A 7,500-nucleotide genomic window follows, 5' to 3' on the forward strand; every position below is an offset into this window, starting at 1 on the left:
CTACAACTCTCTTTGTAGATATAAAACACATCTTTGTTTTCAGTGTTGCCATCTAGCTTCTGGATCGTGAATTGTGAATCTCTTCCAGCCACTGCAACTGACATAATGATTATTTTATTGCCATTAATCTAAAGGTCGATTTAACTATCGTTTCCATTTGTGAGTTGTTAATTAATTCCTTCATTAATTTCCTAGACAATTTATTAAACGTTATGAATTCAATATACTTTTCCAAAACAGTTTATTTCATGTTTAAAACAATATTTATTTTATTTTCAACTGCAATGAAAATTATCAGTTGCATCCAACATTTGATGTCAAAAGTTTCAACTTACAAAATATAGATTTACAAGTAACTTAAAAAGATTCCTTAATTCACCTAATAAAATTCACTCTTTCAAGTTCATTCTAGATTAAGGTCACTCGTTGATTACAACCACAAAAAGTATCTGGGATTTACTCTGAGGATACAATGTCAACAATATTAGGATAAGGTCACTATATCAGTCACGAAAAAAATTAATATATAATATTATTTTTACTCTCTTTCAAACTATGTAACGATTTGAAGAAAATGGAATAATCCTGCATTTATACATACATATATACATATATATACACAATAAATATACACTATGAATACCCTTCCACTATGCATACCACAAAGCCATCAACAGCCGGCAGCGGTTGACGTAATAATTGTCCCCCATCAGCAAAGATTGAGAATGGCCTCACGGAAACAAATGGGAGCCAACTGTCGGACTCCATCAAGAGAAGTGCTTTCGAAGTTGGGCCAAAACGAGGCACCGGTTTTAATAGATTCCGGTTTATTTGAGCTCCTGGTTTAATGGTTTTAATGGTCCGGTTTGAATTAGTTGTCGGGCGATCAGAGTGGCGTCACATTTTGTTTGGTACGAATCTGAAGTTGCATATATTCTCTCTCTCTCTCTCTTTTTAAGAAGTATTAACGGTTAACCTAAAGACATATCTTGCTGAAACTGACGTTCTCTCTCTCTCTCTCTCTCTCTCTCTCTCTCTCTCTCTCTCTCTCTCTCTCTCTCTCTCTCTCTCTCCGCCTAATCTTCTCCAGGCACTTATCACTGCCAAGCAACACACGCCAGACTCAGACATTGCAACTCGCAACTTGCAAAATGCCTCTCGTCTCGTGTCGGTGCAAAAGAGGCTTCATTTTTCTCTGTGAAGTCTTCCTGCTTCGTAACTTTTCTGAACGTTTGTAAACGTTTGTAAAGGTTCCCGGGCGTTTATGGATACATTAATGTTTCCCAAACGTTTATCAATTCATAACTGCTTCCCAGACATTGATAGATATTATAAATGTTTCGCAGGCGTTTATAAATACATAAATATTTCCCAAACGTTTATTAAAATATAAATGTTTCCCAGACGTTTATAAAAGTTCATAGATGTTTTCCAGATATTTATATATATTAGAAATATTTCCTAGACATTTATGAATATATAGATATTTCCCAGAAGTTTAGAAAAGTTTATAAATGTTTCCCAGACGTTTGTAAACGTTTAAATTTGTATATTTTACCCAGATATCATTCAATATCCACCTTACACCCGAGGGGAGTTATACACCACAAACATCCAACATCCATTTCAAATTACATCGGGTGGGGGATAATGACACCCAAGGGGAGATGTTATATGCAAATTCTCCCTTCCCCCACCAGGATTCGAACCCTGGCTTCTTGGGGCTGACACAATGACAGACAGTGACTTATACCACACAGCTATCAAGTCCCAATCTTCTTTCTCCCTTCTAATCCGTATTTCCATCAGGATGGAAAATGGGAAGATGAGAGAGTGAGAGAGAGAGGCTGGGTTATAGAAGCTTCTTCCTCTATTGTTAAAGTAATAGAGTCGATCAGGTAAGAGTGGCTTTCATAAATAGAAAGGAGACTGTCCTAGGCATAAGATATATTCTCCACAAGCTTCCAACTTTCTCTCTTCTTTCTGCCCTTCCCATGACTTTCACCATCTCCTTTCTTCAAGACACGTCCCAGGAGAAAGTCGCTTTCATAAATAGAAAGCAGCCTAATTCAGAAGGCGATGAATATTCCCAGACGACGCGGCGGGGACAACAAACAAACAAAGAAATCCCACTTCCTTTATAAAGCGGGAATTCTTCCGTGTTTGTCGAAACAATATCTGGAGATTTGAACGCCATCGGAGAGTCTGCTTGACGCAGATGAAAAGGAATCCGTTCAAGTAGACGTTCTCTTAATGACAGGATTTCGGAGTGAGGTGGTTCCGAAGGGAATGGAGTGATGGAGACGCTGATTGTGGGAAATTTTAAGACAGTTTATCTCGAAGTCATCGGCTGATCGATATGGTCATACCCCCAAATCGATCAGTGCCAGAATTGGGCAGGTTGATTTAAACCGATTATTGGGAGGGAGATTTGATCGAATAGGGTTTAGATTACCTTAATTTTGAGATCATTCAACCGATTATCTTTCTAATAACCATTTGTGAATCTCTGAAGATAAAATTAGAGGATAGCAGTGATTTATGAAGTCACATTTTAATTTTTCCCTCTAACAAATTCAGCTGGAATTCACTCATTTTCGTCTATGACGTAACTGGAATATATGGATTCTAGGATTCCAGGCATGTTTTATGCCTAAAATCTTCGAGAAGAAGAATCATTAATAATGAATAGTTAACACAAAAGATCTATCTATCTGATTATGAACTCTATTTAAAAAAAATATTAAAATAACCGCAGGAAAACCTACACAATAGTTGGAACAACTTCCCACAACTCTTTTGCAGAAGAAGAAACTTGAATTCTGGCAAGTGGCACATCTCGAGAAATTAAGGCAAAAACAAAGGTTATATTGACGTCAATCTGACGGGATCGCTGCCATAATAATATTTCCAAAACAATCTAAAATCTCTTCTTCTTTTTTCGAGTTTGAATTTAAATTAAAGTTTTTGTAATAGGTGACCAAGAAAGAATTTTATCTCAGGGACGATGAATGGTGAGGAGGTTTAAGAAGACGATCCAGTGGTATGGAATCTTTGCAGAAACGATCACTTTATTTTGCCAGTATAGCTTTTGAGGTATAAGCCTGATTGACAACATTTTACTTGGACTCTCATTTCAAAGACGATCCACAAGATTTCTATATCGTATTCATACGGACGATCCATGGGTATTACTACAAAGACCTTCAGGAAGAATCATTTTAAGAAAACCAGTGTTAATTATGATTTAGAAATTAGTAGTTATCCAGAGACGATACTCTGAAACGAACTTTTTAGAGACGATCCCTAGAGAAAGGACTTCTTTTCCACTTCCATATGGGCGATCCATATCTGTTTATAGGATTACCATTAGAAATGGATCGTTTTAAGAAAACCAGTGTTTGTTGTGAGTTAAAGATTAGAAGTTATACAGAGATGATCCTTTAAAATGAATGAATCAGAGGCGATCCCAAGAGAAGGATTAACTGACAGATGATCATGTGAGTCCCAAAGATTAACATGATTTGAGACAGAGAAACCGAGTAGAGGCAAAGCTTTCGAACTAGTTAAGACGAAGTCAGGGCCAATCTGCCAAACGCGGCTATCATTGTTTCTACATGGGGAGGGGTGATAGGGTAGTTGGGGTCCAGGTCACTCCTGCCGAAATTTAAACACTACAAAAGAGGAAACAATTCCTTCAGGAAAGAGGTCTCTCTTTCTCTTTCTCTCTTTCTGTTTCTCTTTATCTCCGTCTTTCATGGCATGTTGATGGTTAGAGCTAATGCCTCTCTCTCTCTCTCTCTCTCTCCTCATCTCCTCTACTTCTCTCATCTCTGTCTCATCATTGCCAGTGTTTGATGCTTTAGACATAAAAGGTTCCATTCATTTCTGGTTTTGACTGAAATCAGACTCTCAAACCCCCAGCGCGTAATTACTTTTGAATGAATGATGCAGAAGGCGGTTTTAATTCGCGATTTCTGAGGGGGCGTGCGACCCAATGCCGTTGCCCCAGATTCTGCTAATTCTGGAAGGAAATAACCCCTTCCCCTTGACCCCTTTTCAGCCAGGGCACCAACGACATCACAAATTCCATTAATGTTTTTCGTTCTTTTTTATGAGATCGAGGTGAATCTCGGTGTTGCAGGAATGTGATAGAATCTAGGATGTCAGTTAGGTCGGTTGACACTTGTTCCAGGGACTGAACGCCCCTCTGAAATTCCATTACATTGATCTCACAGACTTCTTTGAAATAGACATAAAATAAAACTGTCTTGGCACCATTTTCCAGACCTTGTTTACACCCGCAGACGATCTCTTTCAACTATCTTGTGCCTGGGTTCGAAGAATAGTCACTCGGTGATGAAGTTAAACTGTAAATCAAAAAAAGCTATTAAAAGTTTTTCGTTGCTATTTTTACCCCACAGTGAAAAAAAAGATTCTCTCTCTCTCTCTCTCTCTCTCTCTCTCTCTCTCTCTCTCTCTCTCTCTCTCTCTCTCTCTCTCTCTCTGACATTCACTGAAGGAGACGGAAAACACCAATTAAACAGTTTTACGAGATCTTTTTCACCTCTTGAACGAGCTTGTCTGTACCAAATTGCCGTTGAAGACAGCCTAATTACCAGCTGATTTCCCCTAATTGATGTCTGAGTCGGACTTTGGGAGCATGAATAGAGTCCTCCTAGCCTTTCCCAGTCGTCGTAAATTAGGCTTGAGGACTCTTATGGGCTCAGACTTTTACCAGAAGGAGACGTCTCACTTCTGCCTTGCAATCTCGACTTGAGGACCTCAATTTAACGTAGATTTCTTCAACATAAAACTGATATACGTATTACAACAAAATCTTATTTGCTTCTTTGGGGAATAATGACTCTGTAATGACTGCGTATTCAATCAGTTTATGGCGTATGAATACACAATGCGTATGGGGACTTTAGGTTACGTGGTAGATATCAATATAATCAATTGAGTCTTTCCAAAGCATTAGACGTTTCCACGACTGTTAAACGATATAGTTCGCAAAAAATCTTCAGTTCAACAAGAAAATAATCCAAAAGAAAGACGGGAGATAAAAAATGGAGATAAAACAGCCTGAAAAAATGAAAGACACATTTCTAGTTGCTTTAGCATTTGCTAAACAAACGGCTGGAATTTATATCCCCTTTGAGGTCACGAGACGATGCTCTGGGTGTCTCTCCTCAGACAACAAAGAGAGTCTCTCTCTCTCTCTCTCTCTCTCTCTCTCTCTCTCTCTCTCTCTCTGTAGCCTTTTGGGCTCCTGTCACAACAGAGAAGGAAATAGACCTATTTCTATGGAAATAATCCCCCACACATGAAGCAAGTGAACTGGAAACAGCTGATGCATTTTGAGTCGGACGAAATTTGATGGGATTAAGTCTCCAGAGGTTTTTGACAAAAAAGTTTAGTTTTTCTTCGTTCTCTCAGGGATGGAACTCGATCAGTTGATAGGTTAAAGGACATTGATCTTGAAACTACAGTTGCAAAAGGACGATTTGAGTAGAGGGCTAAAAAAGGTCCACCGAAACCAGACGGATATAATCCACTCATACGTAAAGTTGAACCAGCTGCTATATCTTATATAAAAGGTCGAAGTCTGACGATTATATATAGAATCATTTTTTTTAATTAATTTTCATCTTGCTAAGAGACAATACGCTACCGACACACTTTTTATTGACTCTTCTCAGCGCTCCGTAGAATTCCCAGAATTCTGGAAGGAAAACTCTAAATAAATAAGTAAATAAATAAATTTTTGTTAAACACCGTTTCTCCTTCTGAAGAATATTTCCCAAGACTGGTTTCTCTGTAATTGTCACCTGAAATAATTTCTTTTGCTCTGAAACAGACAGACAGACAGACAGACAGACAGACAGACAGACACAGACAGACAGACAGACAGACAGACAGACAGACAGACCAGACAGACAGACAGACAGACAGACAAAGCAGACAGACTCCCAAGTCTTGGTGGTCACAGAAATTGTTAGACAGATCCTGTGTTGCATGTTGGGTCAAAAAAGGTCATCGACTGAATGGCAGGTCACATCAAAAGCCCTGTTAATAAAGGGACCTCATCTCAGGTTCTCCATTTAGGTTACAGATTTTGTGACAAAATATATTTCAGTTGGAATTCGTCAGTCCAGGTTTTAGTTGGAAAGTTAGCACACCTTCGATTTAATTACAGTTAAAGGCTGAGTTTAAGTTCTGGTATAAGTGTAAAATTGTGGTGCGTTTTTAGGAATATCTTTGATTTGTAACATTTCCTTTATAGAGACAGACAGATATATACACACACATTGACTGACCACAAACAGATACATAGAGACAGACATGGATAGATTGACACACACATACACAGACACAGGCAGAACCAAATCTAGAAAAATAGATATTATATGAATTGATAATTCATTTGATCATATCTGTAAGTTTTACTTCGTGACTGATTGTAAAAGCTTTACATTTTATGGAATGACAGATTCAGCAACTACGTAGACAAATAGACAGACAATTGGATAGATAGAAAGAGAAAGAGATAGAGAAAAAGAAAGGAAAATAAATGTATAATCCAGCAAATGAATTTTTTTTTCAGATATCTTTAATTTTTTTTTTTTTTCTCGACATAGAACTATAGATGACTTAGTAGCTGCATAGACAGACAAACAGACAGGCAATTAGAGAGATAGATGGAATGATGGGGCGACAGATAGAGAGATAGATAGACAGAGAGAAATACAAATATTGCACAAAAAATAACAAATAATCTCTCTTTTTATCAGTTTTTATCGTTTATGAAATTATCAAACTCGTCCGCGCGTCAATATAGTGAAAAATTCGCCCAAGTTTCTTAGGCGCAATCGAGTTTTCTATCCAGTGGTGACCTCAGCCACGTCCCATATAACTCTCAGTCGACCCCCATAAAAGTCAACCTCTGTCCGGTAGTGGAATATGTTATTGGCACCTGTAGCACTGCCAGAAGTACCATCAGGGCTAATTTAAATCTTGTATAAAAATTAAAGCTGCTGAGGCTAGAGGGCTGCAATTTAGTATGTTTGATGCCTGGAGGGTGTACGATCAACATACCAATTTGCGACCCTCTAGCCTCAGTAGTTTTTGCTTACTAGGGGAGTAAGCCTACAAACTACTTTGTTGTTGTTTGTTCTTGCTGTTGTTGTTTTACTGGGGGAGGGAGAGGGGTAGGACAGCCCTATGGAAGAGCCTAAAAATGTCTGAAAAAGGTTTTTTGCTTTGAGTTAGAGTTGCAGGAGTTTTAGGATTGGATATTTATGATTTATTTATTAGAATGAAAATGTTAAAAATAATGTGAATGTTAAACAGTATAGAGCAACTATCTCTAATAAAAATATAAACTTATTTATTTTAATTTCGTTGGTGAAACAACGCTCTTTTGGACCGTAGATTCTAGCACACGCTCCGAGCAAAGCTGAAGGTCGTACCACGCCTTGTAAAGATCTGAGATGT

This window comes from Macrobrachium nipponense, chromosome 48, assembly GCF_015104395.2.
Source record: "Macrobrachium nipponense isolate FS-2020 chromosome 48, ASM1510439v2, whole genome shotgun sequence".
Lineage (NCBI taxonomy): Eukaryota > Metazoa > Arthropoda > Malacostraca > Decapoda > Palaemonidae > Macrobrachium > Macrobrachium nipponense.